The sequence below is a fragment of the Schistocerca cancellata genome, chromosome 8 (genome assembly GCF_023864275.1).
Source record: "Schistocerca cancellata isolate TAMUIC-IGC-003103 chromosome 8, iqSchCanc2.1, whole genome shotgun sequence".
Taxonomy (NCBI): domain Eukaryota; kingdom Metazoa; phylum Arthropoda; class Insecta; order Orthoptera; family Acrididae; genus Schistocerca; species Schistocerca cancellata.
In genome coordinates this window covers 558,661,658-558,681,297 of record NC_064633.1, presented here as the reverse complement: position 1 = coordinate 558,681,297, position 19,640 = coordinate 558,661,658, and the positions used below count along the sequence as shown (strand labels likewise).

General features: G+C 40.2%; 1 protein-coding gene across 2 annotated transcripts in view; it reads right to left on the bottom strand.

Annotated features, from left to right (window-relative positions):
- The window catches only part of LOC126094650 (zinc finger protein 511-like), a 101,530-nt gene extending 93,735 nt beyond the window's left edge, over positions 1 to 7,795 (bottom strand). Inside the window, exon 1 of one of the 2 annotated variants that reach the window (XM_049909149.1) lies at positions 7,594 to 7,795. The gene's annotated coding sequence lies outside the window, so the exon portion shown is untranslated. The remainder of the gene's footprint in view (positions 1 to 7,593) is intronic. The other variant, XM_049909147.1, reaches the window with a different exon arrangement.
- Positions 7,796 to 19,640: the final 11,845 nt, after the last annotated feature.

Here is a 19,640-nt window from a genome sequence, read left to right as displayed (position 1 = left end):
TTTCTTTGTGTTTTGTGAAAGATCATTTGACAATATTCTTTTATGGCAGTCACTGAAGGCTTCACAGATTGCTGTCTTGACAGCCGGTGTTTATTCAGCATCTCTCCATCTACAGTCCTATGCTTTGCTTTACACCTGTGATGCAGTAGTCTCTGTTTCTTTAGAAGTTTCTTTATAGTGACTGACTGCGATGGATAGTCCCTCCCATTATGAACTGTCTCCTGGGTGCAAATCTACATCTACATCTACATCTACATCTACAAAGATACTCCAAAAGCTACCTTATGATGCGTGGCAGAGGGTACCCTTTATCACTACTACTCATTTCCTTTCCTGTTCCACTCATAAATAGAATGAGGAAAAAACGACTGAGTATATGCCTCCATATGAGCCATAATTTCTTGTATTTTATCTTTGTGGTCCTTAAGTGCAATGTGTGTTGGCAGTAGTGGAATCGTTTGGCAATGAGCTTTAAATGCTGGTTCTTGAAATTTTCTCATTAGTGTTTCTGGAAAAGAACGTTGCCTTCCCTCCACGGATTCTCATTTGAATTCCCGAAGCATCACCATTACACTTATGTGTCGTTCAGACCTACCGGTAACAGATCTAGTTGCCCACCTGTGAATTGCTTTGATTTCTTCCTTCAATCCGACTGGTACAGATCCCAAACACTCGAGCAGTACTCAAGAATAGATTGCACCAGTGTCCTATATGCGATCTCCTTTACAGAAACATCACTCTTTCCTAAAATTCTCCCAATAAACTGAAGTCGACCATTTGCCTTCCCTACCATAGTTTTCACGTGCTTGTTCCACCTCGTATCACTTTGGAATGTTATAGCCAGATATTTAAATGACTTGACTGTGTCAAACTGGACACTAGTAATACTGTATCTGAACATTACAGGTTTGTTCTTCCTAGTCATCCACATTAACTTACATTTGTCCACATTTAGAGCTAGCTGCCATTCATCACACTAACTGCAAATTTTGTCTTGTATCTTCCTACAGTCACTCAACTTCGACACCTTACCATACACCACAGCATCGTCAGAAAACAACCGCAGATTGCTGCCCACCCTGTCTACCAAATCATTTATGTATACAAGGAACAACAAAGGTCCTATCACACTTCCCTGGAGCACACCTAATGATACCATTGTCTGTGACGGAACACCCACGGTTGAGGACAATGTACTGGGTTCTGTTACTTACGAAGTCTTCGAGCTGCCCACATATCTGTGAACTTATTCCACATGCCCATATCTTCATTAACAGCCTGCAATGAGGCACTGTGTCAAACACTTTCTGGAACTCTAGAAATACAGTATCTGCCTGTTGTCCTTCATCTGTTGTTTGCAGTATATCGTGTGAGAAAAGGGCAAACCAGGTTTCGTACAAGCAACACTTTCTAAAACCATGCTGATTCGTGGACATAAGCTGCTTTATTATATCTGAACTGAGAATGTGTTCAAGAATTCTACAGCAAGCAGAAGTTATGGATATTGGTCTGTAATTTTGTGGGTCTGTTGTTTTACCTATCTTATATACTGGACTCACCTGCACTTTTTTCCAGCAGCTTGGGACCTTGTGCTGGGTGAGAGATTCACAATAAATGCAAGCTAGGTAAGGGGCCAGTGCCATAGAGTACTCTTTGTAAAATCGAACTGGGATTCCATCCGGACCTAGTGATTTATTTGCTTTCAAATCTTTCAGTTGCTTCTTTACACCAGGTATGCTTATTTCTATGTCGTCCATATGGGAGACTGTCTGAGGTCAAATCATGGTATGTCTGTATGGTTCTCCTGCATGCACGATATCTTGAAGGTAAATTTAAAACTTTGGCTTTCGTTTTGCTACCTTCAACTGCCCCACCAGACTGGTCAACGAGGGACTGAATGGAAGCCTTAGACTCGCTTAGAAATTTTACATACACCCAGAATTTTCTTGGGTCCTTTGCCAGATCTTTTGCCGAGATGTGACAGTGGCAGTTGTTGTATGCTAAACACACAGATCTTTTAACAGATGCACGAATCTCTACTAACCTTTCCTTGTCGTCATTTGTGCATTCCCTTTTGAACCAACAGTGCAACAGCCTCTGGTTCCTCAACATCCTCTGAATTTCATTATTAAATCATGGTGGTTTTTTTTTTTCCATCCAGTACCCACTTACTAGGCATATATCTCACCAGACCACGATTTACAATCTGCTTAACATTTGCCCATAATTCCACTACATCCATTTTACTGGAACTAAGTAATGTCAGTTTACTGTAGAAGTGAGATGCTAACAATCATTGTTGCTATAATGACATCACGATCGCTGACCCCCGTTTCTATACTGACATTGTTGATAAGGTCTGGCCTATTTGTAGCTACAAAGTCTAAGATATTTCCACTGTGTAGTGGCTGCCAAGCTAGCTGCTAAAGACAGATTTGAGAAAACTGTATTCAAAAGTATTTCAGATGACTGTCTGTCTGCTGATGCAGTGACACATGATACGTGTGAAATTTGTGACGGTGAAGTATGTGCATTACACTACTTTGACTCATTGCACTGCCTCCAGTGATGTCACGTGAACTTCAAGGCAACAGCAGTCAACACAACAACTGCACCTACATCTCCTGTGATGGGTTTGTTAGGACCTGTTTGTGTGTTACGGTTATACTTGTTGCATACAATTGTTCATAGACGTTTTCAAATGTGCGGCGCGTTGGATGTTCTCTGTCTGGGTACCTTTCTGCATACAATATGCAAGTTGCAGATGCATTTTGTCTACACTTGCCACAGATGAGTATCATCTCTGCCTTTTCAGAGTTAGAAAACATCATTTTCACAGTTCTTACAACACTGTACACACTGTTGTACTTGCAACCTTCTCACGTTCCTACTGTGCGTACTACTGTTCTTACTTAAGTATGGTACACTATCACAGACGTCCAGTAACACAGTGTACTATAGTTATTCTGAGTACAAGGGCTAATTCAGCAAGCGCGATGTGCAGACACAGAGAGAGCCAAACTCGTAAACGGCGTAGTCTTCATAAACATAGCCCTACAGATATTGTTTGTTACAACACGCAACTGAATGTCTGAGGTTTCAAGTGTCAACCTTACGTTACAAATTGCTCTGGATGTACTTAACATTTTAGAATTGAACAAACAGCATTGATTAAGTATTTGTTTCTATTTTGTTATGCTAAAAATAGCAACGGGTTTCCATTTACACAAAAAACACATATATACATGTTGAAAATCAGACTTACGTGTATTTCTCAATGGTTTGTATTAACCAATTACAACAGCCACTCTCTTCACTTTTGGTCTGTGGAATTGGTTATTCGGTGTTTTTTGTGGTTTGGGAGGTGTTTCCTGTGGTAATTTTAGGTGACTCACCCTGTATAGGCCGCCCACAGCTGACAATACCAAAACACACACGGCTACAATGACAAAAATTGGAACTGAACATTTCCCTTGGCCTATATAGGACAAACACAGCTGATGATACCCAAATACAAACACCTACCACTACAAAAATTGGAAGTGACTGGAATTGAACATTTCTATTGACCTATATAGGTCAACCACAACGGATGATACCAAAAAACGAACACCTACAACTGTGATAAATAAAATGAAACCCACAACACCTCAAAAACCCAAAAATCAAACCACCACACAGAAATTAAAAAACAATCAATACACCATAAACACACAAAACATTACAACTTGCAAACAATAGACCCAAAAACACGACAACTTACCACCAACAAATTATGGCGCTACACATTAGGTTGGCCAGACACACACACACACACACACACACACACACACACACACACACACACAAGCAACATAAACACAAACAAAACACTCCCAAACCACCCCCAACCTACCAATGCCAATCCCAGCCCCCCTCCCTACTTTACCATCCCCCCCCCCCCCCGCCCAAAAAAAAAAAACACCACAAAATAAACAAAACTCAATCACACATTACAACTCAAAAACAACTGCAACAAAATAGGTGCTCTCCAACTGTCAGAGAAACAAATGGTTCAAATGGCTCTAAGCACTATGGGACTTAACATCTGAGGTCATCAGTCCCCTAGACTTAGAACTACTTAAACCTAACTAACCTAAGGACATCACACACATCCATGCCCAAGGCAGGATTCAAACCTGTGACCGTAGCAGCAGCGCAGTTCCGGACTGAAGCGCCTAGAACTGCTCGGCCACAACAGCCGGCTCAGAGAAACAAGAAAAATACAATGCTCAGAGACACTCTTCTGCCAGCAATACTCATCTAAATGAGATTGCAGATTAGGAGAGCACCTCTTCCCTCTCACTATGACTGATATAACTGCCCCCCCAAACCCCTCTGTTGTATTAGTAGGCTACACCACCCAGTTTTGTAATTTTTAAACTGTAAACTATGGTTTACAACTAAACGATCATAACCCCTCTTCCCCAAACCCCTGTATGACAAAAACCGTCTGAAACTAAAGTACTCCCCTCCTCAATATACGCTTCAATTAATCCCACCAGTTGCCTCTCACTACGCCTCTCTAAAACCCTGAAAACACTATCACCATACCCCCCCCCCTCCCAAACTAACGACCACCACACCAAAAAACCAACTAGAGACTTACCCCTCTCATACTTCCTCTTCCCAGACTATGACTCGTCCATCTCAACCACCATCCCTAGCCTACCAAACTTACCCCTACACTACACTTACTCCGAACACACTTCCCTACAAAAAGAAAACCAGTCTAACACTGTCCTCTCGCTTACTCCTATCTCATGCACACAGAAACTAACAGAGGACCTATAACAGAAACAGTAAATCATCAAAACAACCTCTCTCATGGCCAACCTTGATTTCTCGAACAAGGTCTAATGGAGTACCAAAGGTTATCCTTCCAACACACGTCCCTGGTCCGAGATTCTGGAACTCTCCCTGACCTCATATTCTCTCGGCACACACTACAACTCACAATTTCTGCTGTTAATCCAAACATCTGCAGAAACTCAATCAAGGACAACATGTCCTCCCCATCTCCGCCCGCAACATCATGCTACTGAACTTGATCGTCATATCCTTACCTAAAGACCTACCAACACCAAAGCACAAATGAAACAAATACACCATGTAACACTGTAACTAACACACACACACACACACACACACACACACACACACACACACACACAAAATCAAACAACAACAACAACCAATTAAAAAAACTAAAGCGCGCACTGTACCACAACAAGACGACATCTACAAACAGAACCAACTCAAACTAAACTCCGTGCCGTAATGATGTCACACATCATAACATCCTTACGTCATGGGTCAAAGCAGACGGATGGGATCGGACGCTTCTGTTGACCCAACTCTAGAACTGTCAGTGGAATCGGGTGGCCAGTAAAAACACCCGACAATTAACTTGGCTTCACCTACACCTGTTATAAATGACCAGATAACTTTAATGACACACTCAACTTTGATTTCAATCGAGACAATATTTTTGTGAACTGCAATGGACACTCCCTCTTCTATGGCCACTAATCTATCTTACCAATATACATTCCACAATTCACTAAATATCTCAGCGCTTTCTGCTTCAGGTTCAGCCAGCTCTTGGTACCAAGAATAATTTGAGCACAATAACTTTCTTGGAGGGCAGTAATAACTTTACTACCAATACTTCGTCAGTTTACTGATAAAATTATGACAGTCAAAGTGTCTTTATGCTGAATGCTGTTTGACTTCCGTTGCTGCATATCGACTGGCAAGTGTTCATCAGACCAAGTCAAACTACCGCCTAGCCTAAGAAATCCCATGTGCACTCCACAAGTACTCTGCTATCCAAGTAGCTGCTTGTTTTGTGTAGTGCACCACTGATCTATCACTAGGAGTCCTACAAATGCCCACAGGGTAACGCAGGTCTAGAAACCTGCAGCCAAGACTGTGACAAAGTCAACAAAGCCTTTGGTTGAGACCCTTCACTTGGCTCCAAACCAAATGATCCCAATCAACTCTGGGAACAATGCTGCAAACTGTGAGGCAGCAGTCTACCTAGTCCATGGTCAACTGTCCTTTTAACATTGAGCCAACTTCTTCTACGTACTTTAGTCCTGTGTTTCAAGTTCTTCATTGAGATATGACACTACTGCTTTTTTCATCTAATTTACTGAATGTGTATATCTTTGTAGCCTTTAGTAATGTTTCACGGGACGTCTTATCATGCTCTCCACTAACAAAACTATAGTTTCCCCCAATTGACTCCTTTGTTGATTAAAGTCTCCACCGATCATTTCAAAATGCTTGGGAAACTTATGTACAAGTGAACTACAGTTTTCTCTAAGGTTTTCAGTTACATCATGAGGTGAGTCCGGTGGGTGATAGAAAGATCCAATTACCATTTTATGCCCACTCCTGATACTGGCTCTTGTCCAAACAGTCTCACATGCAGCTTCAAGTTCTCTCTCAGTCCTTGTCTACTGTGACAAATACACCACCCTCACTTCCCATTAGCCTATCCTTTCAGTATACACTTAAATTTTCCTCAAAAAATCTCATTGGTACCAATTTCAGGTTTCAAATAGCTTTCTGTACCTATTGTTGTGTGAGCTTCACTGCTTTTCAGGAAGTTTAGTACTCTCACCTCTGGGGGGCACTCTTACAATTATACTTCTGTGTCTTCTACAGCTATTGTTATCTGGACTGGACGGAGAGTCACCTGATCTATAAAGGCCCTTGTGTGCACCTTCACAAAGTCAGCTCCCTTGGTAGCAGACTTTGTTGTGTGGTGCACACCTGACCCATTTAGGGGGACCCTACAGTTCTCAACCCTATTGCCCAAGTCTACAAAGTTGCAGCCTCGCTTGTAACAGAACCCTCAATGTCTCTGGTTCAGGTCCTTCCACCTGACACAGAACCAAGGGCTGCGGTCGGTTCTGCGAGCAATGCTGCAAATTGTGAGCTTCAGAAACTCAGTGTGGATGGGTGGCCTTCTCAACCTTCTCTACTGTATGGTATATTGGAGAGTATTCTCTTCCCAGCACTTAACAGTGACTTGTAGGTTGTGGAGGTAAAGGTAGGCAGGAGTGTGAAACAGGTTAATTTCCACTATTTGCTCTCCTCTCGTTACTTGGACTTCAGACAACCAAACTGCTTATTATATTCAGATTTCTAGAAAAATTACAAACGTAACTTACGTTCTTCATTTTTATTACTCCGTTTGTACTCTTATGCGTAGGTAAATAAGGAAGACTTAAGGAAGACAATCTTTTTAAAACAGTTGCATAAATTTCATAAAACGTTCTATTAAATCAACATTTAAAGTGTGTTCCAACGACTTTGTGATCAAAATAACTACAATTAATCAATAATGAGGGCGTTCACTGCGAGATGATGCTTTGTTTTAATTTCTGAAGCAATTGATAAAACGCGAAGTCAAATGTCGAAATTCTGAACTATTGTTACAGACGGACTTTCATAGTATTGTTGACTGAAATAATATTTTGGAATAAACAGCTCACACGCAAATCATAAATATTGCTTATTACAACGTATTTATATTAGTACCTGCGTCTCCGTGCCCACATAGAAGTATTAAGTAAGGCCGGTATTACGCTATCAAATTTCTTTGGCCGGTATTACACTATCAAATTTCTTTGTCCAATATCTTTGTCAAAGATATTTGATAGTGTAATAGGGACTTTGCCAAATGTCGTCCAATATTTGATCAAATCTAGCGCCTCGCTGTATATTTGATCAAAGAAACCGCTTGTCTTCTGTTCACTGCCATGTGACATGTTACCACATGGAGCGCTAGCATCGCTGCAGCTTGCTGTTGTCTGTAGTGTTTTTATAACCATTGCCGGTAAATACAATTGGTGTGTACCGACAACTACAAAATTAATAGAGATGTCTGAAGCTGATGAGGCGCTTTACAACGTAGCGCACCCTGAATACAAAAATAGATTAAGAAGATTGGAGACCTAACCTAACCTAACATAACCCTCTCCTGTAGCAAGGAATCGGAGTGTTATAGTGAGCATGTCTTCTGAAGATGTAGCAGTTCTTAAGTGAATATTGTGCTTTGTGATATGAGGATACACTTCATTGAGCACATACAGAAATGTATGCTCATCCATTCTTAAGTAATTGATGTACGACTTGACGTCTTCCACTGTAAGCTCACGTAACAAGTTTTGTTGAATGCTTTTATCGTGTCGTCGTAAAACCCACGGCTTCACCCAGATTAGATTACTTTTTCGTTCCATAGATCCGTGCTGAGGAGAGCCTCGTGGATGTGGAACATGTCGATTTTTTTAAAGCTGAAATAACAATACTAATAGTATGAATAAATACAATACATCATTTGTTTGTATTAAAAATTTCGCCAATGGAGTAGAAGGAGTTAGCCAGTAGTAAGTCTTTCAGGCTCCTTTTAAACTGATCTTTATTTCTAACTAATTTTTTTATGTTCCCTGGCAAATTATTGAAGATGAGTGTTCCTGAGTAGTGGACCCCTTTTTGAACTAAAGTAAGTGCTTTTAAGACCTTTTGCAGATCATTTTTGTTCCTGGTATTGTATGTATGAACTGAGTTGTTTGTTGGCAAAGAGATATATTATTTACGACAAATTTCATTAAGAAGTAAATATACTGAGAGGCAGTAGTTAGTATACCCAGTTCTTTGAAGAGGTTTCTGCAGGAGGTCCGTGAATTTACTCCACAAATAATACGTATTACTCGTTTTTGGACCTTGAAAACTTGTTTGACTTCAAGATTTACCCCAAAATATTATCCCATATGACATTATGGAATGAAAGTATGCAAGCTTTTTCATTTTTATGTTGCCTATGTCTGCTAACACTCGAATTGCAACTACAGATTTGTTAAGGCCTTTCTGCAGTTCTTCTCGCGCCTTTCTCTGCTGGTAGAGAATTCGAGGGAAGAGTGGGAGCCTAGCTATGAAACAGTTCGGACGTGTGTAGTTGTAGTTTGGATGGAAACGGATAAGTTGCCGGATCTAGCAGTGTTTCCTACATCAAAAGTGCGGTAAAGTGACGGCATAATTATTCCGATGGGTGTGTAGAAATTTCGGAATTTTTAAGTGAATTTGGTGACGAGAAAAGACAAATTCCGCGTGGTGTATTGTGCAGGTCGGTAGCTATAAACTGTGACTGCATTTGGTACTGACAGACTTAATATTTGACGAGCATTATCAATCAAAAACAATCGGTATTTTTGTAGCTATTACGTTTTCGGGAAATGCAACACCATAAACTTGCTAATGTGAGTGAAAGGGATCGTGAGTGACTGTGTTAAGACTAGCATAGGCTTGGCAGTGATACTTGTTCACCTAAGTTTCAGAATATATTAATTGAGGACAAAATTTCCAACCTTTCATTTGAGTGAAAACTTTCTCCCAAAACGTAGATTAGTGACTTTAATTGCAGCCTGGTTCACGTCGAAGTACAGTAGGTTTTGCTTGGCTTTCCTACTGATGATCTGCTGAGACAATGTTCACAGGTAGGTGCAGGTCCGTCGTAAAGGGACGGAAAGAACCGCACCGCCACACTACCAACTCCATCACATGTATTTTTGCCATGACTGGTGGCGAAGAAATTCCATTCTGCAGTTACTCCATGATCTTACCTGTGATGGCACAAATTTAAAAAGTTCTTAAAGTTTTTATATTGTGCAGGACTGCCCTCACTGAAGTACATAACATGTTGGACGTGTGGTAATTTTTCCAATACATAAGTGGCAGCAGTTTTCTGGATAACATAGAATGTGTTTGTATCATGCTGCAAACAGTCACTTGTACAACACAATGACATTGACTTAATGCAATCATCTGTTTCAAAGTACACCACAAAAGAATGAAGGGTGACTTGAATGTTCTGCCAGTGAAATCCTTGTGCAGCATCCTGAAGCAAACGGGTATAGTTCTCTGCAAAATCAACTATGATGATGCATGTAGTATCAGGGAGGGTTTCTTTGCTTGATTTAAAGTAGTGACTCTGAGATTTTGATACATAATGATGTTAAGTTTTGAAGTTTTTGTATGAAATATTCAACAAATTCATTGGTCGTCTTCATTAATGTCTTCAGTGTAGGTCGATCAGTTTGCATCCATTGTTTGAATACGATATTTTTACAATCTTGTAAGGACTCCAGCTCCATTAAAAAATTGCACAGATCATATTCGTCATGACACTGAGAACAGCGATGCAGCATGCACTATTCGTTTTCCAGATAGCACACAAGTTTCTGTAGAAGTTCAGTGTATGGTTCTTTCACATGTGCAGCATGCATTAACAGTTTTACGGTTTGGTGATACGTGCATACACCTATGTTGTGCATTCCACAACTGTTTACAATAACACATTCTTTTGGCCTAAGTTCAAAAAATTTAATAAAACCAATTTTATCTTCAGGATATTTTTCTCTGAAAGCTAAGTATACATCTTTCAGATTATGTAAAATTAGTCTTTTTGTCTTATTCACTCTTTTGCCATTTTCTCAAGGGACAGACAGACAGTCTTTTTTTATTAGCAGAAATGCAACTTACTTTTCCCACTTCATAACTCCCTTTTGACAAAATACCTTCTCCTTTTAGTAATACCCTCGATTTCTTTACCATGTATTTGGTAGTGTTAAAAAACATTTGGGTTTTTCCTTTACTCCGTGCAGCTGATGCTAAGGTAAGTATTTGTAGTTTTTCTTTGACAGAACTTCTGATGAATTTCTCTTTAATTTTTTGCATTAAAATATTACAGTCTGTACATTCAGCACTGCCAGTTTCTTCAGACACATATTTCACTGGATCACGTAGCACTTCTGATGCTGTTTGCTGGAATTTTAAAGCTAAGCGACGAGACTTGGATCGAACCTATACTGGATGCCTGTCTTGTGCTCCCTTGGTAATCTTAAATGGTGAAATTTCAAGTAATTCACAACTTTCATTAAGTTTTTGAAGAACTGTAGATGGATCTGCTGTATATTCTTGATCTTCAACTTCACATTCATCCATCCCTGGAAGGTTATCCCCCATAGGAGATAAAATGTCCTTACAGCATGTTATGCACAGCTTGGTACCTGGGATAAGCCCAAGGGTTTTATATTTCCTTGCCATGGTTAAAGAAACAGGTTTCAAAGATTTCTTAGCAGTCTTTTACTATGCTTCTTAAAAGGGTCTCAGCAAATTGTCTGTCTTTAAATGTCCCCAAATAGAGCCTTTTGTGAGAACAACAAACACTCTTCAATATTTTCATAGATGCTTCTTAGCTTCAATAATTCAGTATCAGCTTGATTCAGGCTTGACATGTCTATTAAATCATGCTCTTCACTGCAACTACTTTTCTTCTGACACACAACTGCTGACACAAAACTTAAAAACATTTGTTTTCCATTGTGATTTTTAATCAACTATGTATGTTGCAGAAAAGAACTGGATGGTTTGAAACTTTTTCGTGTTCTCTAATTAGTCACACAGCCCGTGCTGCATGTGAGTGTTGCTACTAGACTGAATTTTTCTTTGTTGTTTCATGTATTGTTGATTAGCTATTTGAAGCAATTAATTATTACAACATTATTGAAAAATTATAAGATCTAACAATAGAGGACAAACAACCTTATAATTTTTTTATGTTGAAAAGTATGGCAGTAGGAATTATTTGAAACAAAAATTCAGATGGTGAAACTTGTGATTATACGGAAAAAAAAAAAAAAAAAAATCCTGAAATTTGCAAAAAAATTGGTGAGAAATTACATTAATTACAAATTTTCAAACATTTGTTGCTTAGACATAGCACTTTAATAATTTTTATATTATAGCTCTGTTATTTTACTTTCCAATGACACCAAATTCAATAAAATTGATTCATAAATAAAAAAGTTATAGTGGTTACAAACTTACAAGGCACTTCGTTTCTCAACGCCAGTTGGTAGGAGGAGCCCACATTTCAAAATGGTCTCCTAATTACAATTTTGGCCAAAAAATTCCAGAAATATATTTTAACCCTAATTCATTATGTACATTCTTACACCAAATTTTCAGAAAAATCTGTGACATAAGGGCGACGGCCACTGGGTGATTTCACATGAAATTACCCTCCTGGCAATCTGTTGGCATCTTGAGGTGTTGGGTATTCTGCCCAATATCAGCATCGTTCTTGCATGATATTTCAACAATATGACTTGTCATCCATCAGGTGCTACCTGAGACTATTCATCAAGTAAGATAGGTTCAATATTTATACCTATGCTCTTCCCCCTATGTCGTTGGTTCTGGGTGTTCCATCTGCTGTCTCCTTCCACTAGCAGTGTCCCTAGTGTTTTCTCTTTGGTCTGGAGCACCCTTCTGTAGGCTGGTATTCCACTTTTGTTCTGCTGTGGTTACCCCTGTTCTCTCTATAGTCCGCTCCCACTAGAAATATGCTTAGGCATTTTGTCTTTGGTCCAGTGCACCAGGCCAAGTGCTGGTGTTTCATCTTCAGTCTCATGCATCTGTCTGCATGCTGGCATTCAATTTTCAGTTCTATGCAATTCTAGGTGTTCCCTTTGCAGTCTGTTCCCACTGGAAGTGCCCTGCAACATCCCATCTTCAATTTAGTATGCCAGGCGACCTATATGGGATTCATTTCTCATATTCACACTCTCAGTTCTCATTTATGTGGAGTTCTGCTGCTGCTCCCATTGTATTTTCAGCAACTCCAGTTCAAGATCCCTGGCTCTATTGAGTTTGGTTGGTACTGAGTGTCACACTTCTTCAGGTTATTCATCACCTTTATCTCTATAGACTCTTTAAAAAAACACTGTCCCAAGATTTGTGGGTCTGTGCCAGAACCCTCATTTCATCATAGTTGGTGGAAAGACTGAGTCCCAACCAGTGCTTGGCAATGGATGATTTAATTGCCCATGTTAGTTGAAAGTGCCTCTGATGTTCTTTGCATCTGATGTCCACTGTCCTCATTGTTTGGTCAGTGCACAACATGCCACATTGGCATGGTATGTTATAAATTCCTGATTTTCATAATCCCAGATCATCTTTGATATTTGCCAGTAGCCCTCTTATTTTGATAGATGGACAGAATTAGAGCTGTTGATAAAACATCAATATATTGATGTTTTTTTGAAAAAGATATCGATAAATATCAACTTTATTTTGTATCCCAATATATCAATATTGGAATGGCAATATCAGGTGCTGATATTTTTATTTTATATTCATATATGTAGCTGGGGCTCTATTGGATGTGGTGTTCCTCAGGGTATGTACTTGGCCCCCTTCTCTTCCTCGTCTCCATCAATGACCTTCACTTGTGTACTAGCTTTGAAACTTATTTTACTCTTTTCACTAATGACACCTCCATCCTTGTCAACTAAACTCCCAACCACACTCTTGAGGAATTGGCCAATATTGCCAATAATGAAGTACTTAACTGGTTTGAAAATAATGGGTTATCATTTAATGTTAACAAGATCCAGTTTGTTCATTTCCAAGTAAGAAAAAAGTGGAGGAGCAATTAATAATTAAATGTAATGGTAGAGAATTACTACAAATTGAGTCATCCAAGTTTATAGGTGTACACACTGACAGCATTCTAAAATGGTCAGAATATATTTTACAACTTCTCAAAAAACTCAGCTGAGCAGCATTTGCTATTCATATTATTTCCACTGTCTGTGACAGAGAAACCACAAAAATTGCTTATTTTAGTTACTACCATGCACTATTGTTGAATGGCATAGTTTTCTAGGGTAATCAGCAACTTTCCCAAAAAAAAAAAAAAAAAAAAAAAAAAAAAAAAATTCATTGCCCAAGAGTGTTATTAGGATAATCAGGGGAGTTCAGCCTAGACATTCTCATAGAAACCTGTTTAGAAAATTAGGGATACTGACAACTGCATGTCAATATATCCACTCCCTGTTATGTTTCATTGGTAGAAATGAGCAACTATACAAAATGAATGATTCATACCATACCCACAATACCAGGAGAAAGATGGACCTCCATTATGAATTAAAAAACCTTAGTATTGTACAAGATGGAGTCCATTACATGAGCTGCAATATGTTCAATGCACTCTCACCATCACAGAAATCACTTGTCCACATGCTTACCAACTTTAAACAACTCAAACACTATCCAATAGATGCTTCTTTTTATTCGGTTGAAGAATATTTCAGTTGTTTTAACTCTAATTGATTTTTCTTTTATTTAAATCTGATTTACTCTTATGCATTATGATAGTTCGAATCATTGTTAACATTACTATCTTTTATGCAGCTATTAAGATCTACCTTTGTTATAACTGTTGTAAGTGTAATTTTGTCTGTAACCATTAATGTGTATTTTGTCTTATATGTATATCTTCCCTTGCAAGAGGGGTTTTTGTGTGTTCCTTTTTATAATTTGTAATAATCTGACACCTCCTACATCCATGCAAATGCCTCCCTGTATTGGATTTATGGGATCTAAATAAATAAATAAAACTTCTCTTCTTCAGCAATACTTTTCTTGCCATTATCAGTTTACATTTTGTATCTTCTCTACTTTGGCCATCATCAGTTATTTTGCTGCCCAAGTAACAAATTTCATCTTTTTCCTAATTTAATTCGCTCAGTAACACATGATTTAATTTAACTGCATTCCATTACCTTTGTTTTACTTTTGTTGATGTCCATCCTACTTTCAAGAAACTGTCCATCCAGCTCAGCTATTCTTTCTAGCCCTTTGCTATCTTTGATACAATTGCAGTGTAATCAGCAAACCTCAAAGTTTTTATTTCTTCTCCCTGGACTTTATTTCCTACTACAAGTTTTTCTTTGGTTTCCTTTACTGTTCGCTCAATGTACAGATTGAGTAACATCGGAGATAGGCTACAACCCTGTCTCACTCCTTTCTCAACCACTGCTTTCCTTTCATGCCCCTGGACTCACATAACTGACATCTGGTTTCTGTACAAGTTGTAAATAGCCTTTCACTCCCTGTGTTTTACTAATTCTACCTTCAGAATTTCAAAGAGAGTATTCCAGTCAGCATTGTCAGAAGCTTTCTCTAAATCTACAAATGCTATAAACATCGGTTTGCCTTTCCTTAAACTATCTTCTAAGAGAATTTGTAGGGTCAGTATTGCCTCACATGTTCTTACATTTCTCTGGAATCCAAATTGATGCCCTGGGGTTAGCTTTTGGCAGTTTTTCTTTCTTCTGTAAAGAAGTTGTGTTAGTGTTTTACAACCATGACTTATTAAACTGATAGTTTGGTAATATTCACACCTGTCAGCACCTGCTTTCTTTGGAATTGGAATTAATTAGATTCTTTTTCAAGTCTGTAGGTATTTTGCCTGCCTCAAACATCTTGCACACCAGATGGAAGAGTTTTGTCATGGCTGGTTCTCTCAAGGCTATCAGTAGTTCTGATGAAATGTTGTCTACACCCAGGGCCTTGTCTTGACTTAGGTCTTTCAGACCTCTGTCAAATTCTTCTCACAGTATCCTGTCTCCAATCTCATCTTCATTTACGTTCTCTTATGTTTCTATAATACACACACCAAAAAAAGTTTTGCATCACCCCGGTTCTCAGAACATCTGAAGGTAGATATTGACTGTGGATATTGTATCACAGTCCCTTTGACTGTTCAGGGATGTCACTAAATCCACCCAAAGATGTAGACAGCCATGCAGGAGCAGTGCCTATTAGACGGAGGGGGTCCAACAGCTGATCAGTTAACAGTCATTCCATCAGGAGGGAGGTATGCGGCTCATGTTGTCTGTAGTTCAACCATGTCTAGACAGTCAATACCATGGTTCGATTGTGTCCGCATTGTTACTTTGTGCCAGGAAGGGCTCTCAACAAGGGAAGTGTCCAGGCGTCTCGGAGTGAACCAAAGTGATGTTTTTCAGACATGGAGGAGATACAGAGGGCCAGAAACTGTCAATGACATGCCTCGGTCAGGCTGCACAAGAGCTACTGCTGCAGTGGATGACCGCTACCTATGGATAATGGCTCGGAGGAACACTGACAACAACGCCAACAAGTTGAATAATTCTTTTCGTGCAGCCACAGGACATTGTGTTATGACTCAAACTGTGCGCAACTACATTCCCGACATCCATGGCGAGGTCCATCTTTTCAACCATGACACCATGCAGTGCAGTACAGATGGGCCCAACAACATGCCGATTGGACCACTCAGGATTGGTATCATGTTCTCTTCACTGATGAGTGTCGCATATGCCTTCAATCAGACAATCATCGGGGACATGTTTGGAGGCAACCCAGTCCGGCTGAATGCCTTAGACTCACTGTCCACTGAGTGCAGCAAGGTGGAGTTTCCCTGCTGTTTTGGGGTGGCAGTATGTGGGACCAACGTATGCCATTGGTGGTCATGGAAGACACCGTAATGTCTGTAGGCCATACAACATGTGAAAGCCATACTGGTGAGACATTCGTCTTCATGGATGACAATTCGCACGCCCATCATGCGTATCTTGTGAATGACTTCCTTCAGGATTACAACATCGCTTGACTAAAGTGGCCAGCATGTTCTCCAGACATGAACCCTATCGAACATGCCTGGGATAGATTGAAAAGGGCTATTTATGGACAATGTGACCCACCAACCACTCTGAGGGATCTACGACGAATTGCCATTGAGGAGTGGGACAATCTGGACCAACAGTGCCATCATGAACTTGTGGATAGTATGCCATGACAAATACAGGCAGGCATCAATGCAAGAGGACATGCTACTGGGTATTGGAGGTACCGGTGTGTACAGCAATCTGGACCACCACCTCTGAAGGTTTTGCTGTATGGTGGTACAACATGCAATGTGTGGTTTTCATGAGCAATAAAAGGGTGGAAATGATATTTACACTACTGGCCATTAAAATTGCTGCACCAAGAAGAAATGCAGATGATAAATGGGTATTCATTAGACAAATATATTACACTAGAACTGACATGTGTTTACAGTTTCATGCAATTTGGGTGCATAGATCCTGAGAAATCAGTACCCAGAACAGCCGCCTCTGGCCGTAATAACGGCCTTGATATGCCTGGGCATTGAGTCAAACAGAGCTTGGATGGCGTGTACAGGTACAGCTGCCTATGCAGCTTCAACCCGATACCACAGTTCATCAAGAGTAGTGCCTGGCGTATTGTGACGAGCCAGTTGCTTGGCCACCATTGACCAGACATTTTCAATTGGTGAGAGATCTGGAGAATGTGCTGGCCAGAGCAGCAGTCGAACATTTTCTGTATCCAAAAAGGCCCATACAGGACCTGCAACATGCGGTTGTGCATTATCCTGCTGAAATGCAACGTCCACTGTTCAAAGTGCCATCAATGCGAACAAGAGGTGACAGAGACGTGTAACTAGCACTTTCATTTGTAATTGTTTAATGGGCTTGTCAGGCATACCGCTTTCCCTCAATATAGCACTCACCTTCTTATCCACTCTGTTTGTAGGGTCACTTTCCAAAAGTCTGTATGCAGGGTCCTCCAGAAGTTGACATACTTTCTCACCATAATCATCCTACTTCAAAATGACTATAGAGTTCCCTTTGTCTGCTAGCAACACCATGATGTTGCTCTCTTCCCAGAACCTCTAGAGTGCAAGCCACTCATTACTTGAGATGTTCAGTTTTGGAGGCTTTGTCATGGTGAGTGCCCTGTATGTCTCCAGTGAATTTCTTCTGCCACATTTGGTTCCACTGTACTGATGAAACCGGAAATGGGCACATTTTTAGGAGTTGTTGCAAAACTGAGCCCCCCTGCTGAGCACTGTCTACATGGTGTCACAAAATTGCTTGCCACTTAGGTTAATCGCAGTGCAAGTGTCCTCCATCTTACATGTTTTTTTACTCATGTGGTCAAACTACACAGCTTGGCATACTGAGGCATTATTCTTGATGCACTCCATTAGAGACCAAGAGGCACTTTTTATCCTGTATCAAATGTCAGTTGCTAAGGATGCTTATGTGCAAATGAAGGTGTAAAAGCTCCCTGACTACCACATCTAGCCTTTGGCACATATATCGAATCCTGTCTCTCACAAGTGTCATGCTCTCCTGATGTTTTATCTCATTTGCCACTCTGGAGTTGATATGATGAAAACTATGTACTCAAAATCCTTCACTTCCTCTGTTGAAGCTTGTCCAGCTTCTTGATGTTTCGGTGTATCTCCTTCCTGTAGAGTCTCTTGCTGTGATTCTTTGGACCTTCCCAGTGATCTGTTGACATCTTGAGGTGTTTGGCATTCTGCCATTTATCAGCATCATTCTTGAATGACATTTCAACAGTGTGAATTGTTATCTTCACCAGGTGCTACCTGAGACTGCTCATTGAGTGGAACAGACCTGCACTCTTCCCCATCCATCATCAGTTCTAGGCATTCCATCTGTGGCCTGCTCTCGTTTGCAGGATTCTTCTGCATTCCCTCTTTGGTCCAGAGTGCTTGTCTGGGGGCTGGAATTCTGTTTTCAGTCTGCCACAGTTCCAGCTTTCTCCCTGTGGTCCATCCCCACTAGAAGCATTATTAGGCATTCCATCTTTCGTCTGGAGCTCAGGCCAAGCACTGGTGTTTCATGCTGGAACCACACCAGACCAAGAACAGAACGTCAGAATGCAGATGGGTGCATAGGTTTGAAGACAAAGCACTTGGTGCTTGTCAGTGTGGCACGTCAGACATTGGCCAAACAACTAGAACAGTGGATATCTGATAGAAAGAACAGAGGCACACCCAACTAAGATACATGACTAAATCAGCCATTGCTGAGCACTGCCGGAAATCAGTCATTCCATGTACTGTGATGGCACAGACCACCAGGTACTGGGCCTAAGACTGAAATCATGACTATGAAATAAAACCTGTTGTACAGTCAAATGGCAGTTACATCTTTCAGAAAGTTTTATATGACTGTGGCTCCATTCAAAAGTAAAATCATTAATCCTATATATTCTTCTACATCTATGCCTACATCTTCAGTTCAGCTGCACGATGAATTTTGTTGTATGCCTTGGATAGGTCAAGCTAAACTCCAGACACTTAAAAAAATGTTCGGGGGCTGCACATTGGATTCTGTTAAATCTTAAATTGCTACTTATTTTGATTTTTCTTTTGGCTGTTCATACTGAAGTAATTACATTCTCTTTGTAGTAGATGAGTGCAGGGACTTGACTGTTCAGTATGAAATGTAAATTAAATCACCAGCAGCTGTCTCTTTCACATTTAATTTCTATATACAACTAGTTTCAGTGTTCCATCACACAACCGACAAAGGCTGTCGCGTTTTCTGCTTCTTCCTCAATACACGGGAATGACTGAAGCTGAAGCATACAGATCCAAGCCATGACCTGTACCCAGCACATTTGAATCACATGCGATTTAGCCAGAGTGCTGGTTTTCTTGAGCATTTGGCGTCACACTGTTTTGGGGCCACGCTGCAGGCTGCAATAATGTGCCTTTACTGCAAAAGAAAGAAGAAAGCAATGGGGATCATTACATCAAGCGAAAAAACAGACCACTGTTGACCAATATTCACCAGGTTAGGAGTTCTGACTGTTTACAGCCAGTATATATTGAACTGCCTCTTCACATAAAGAGA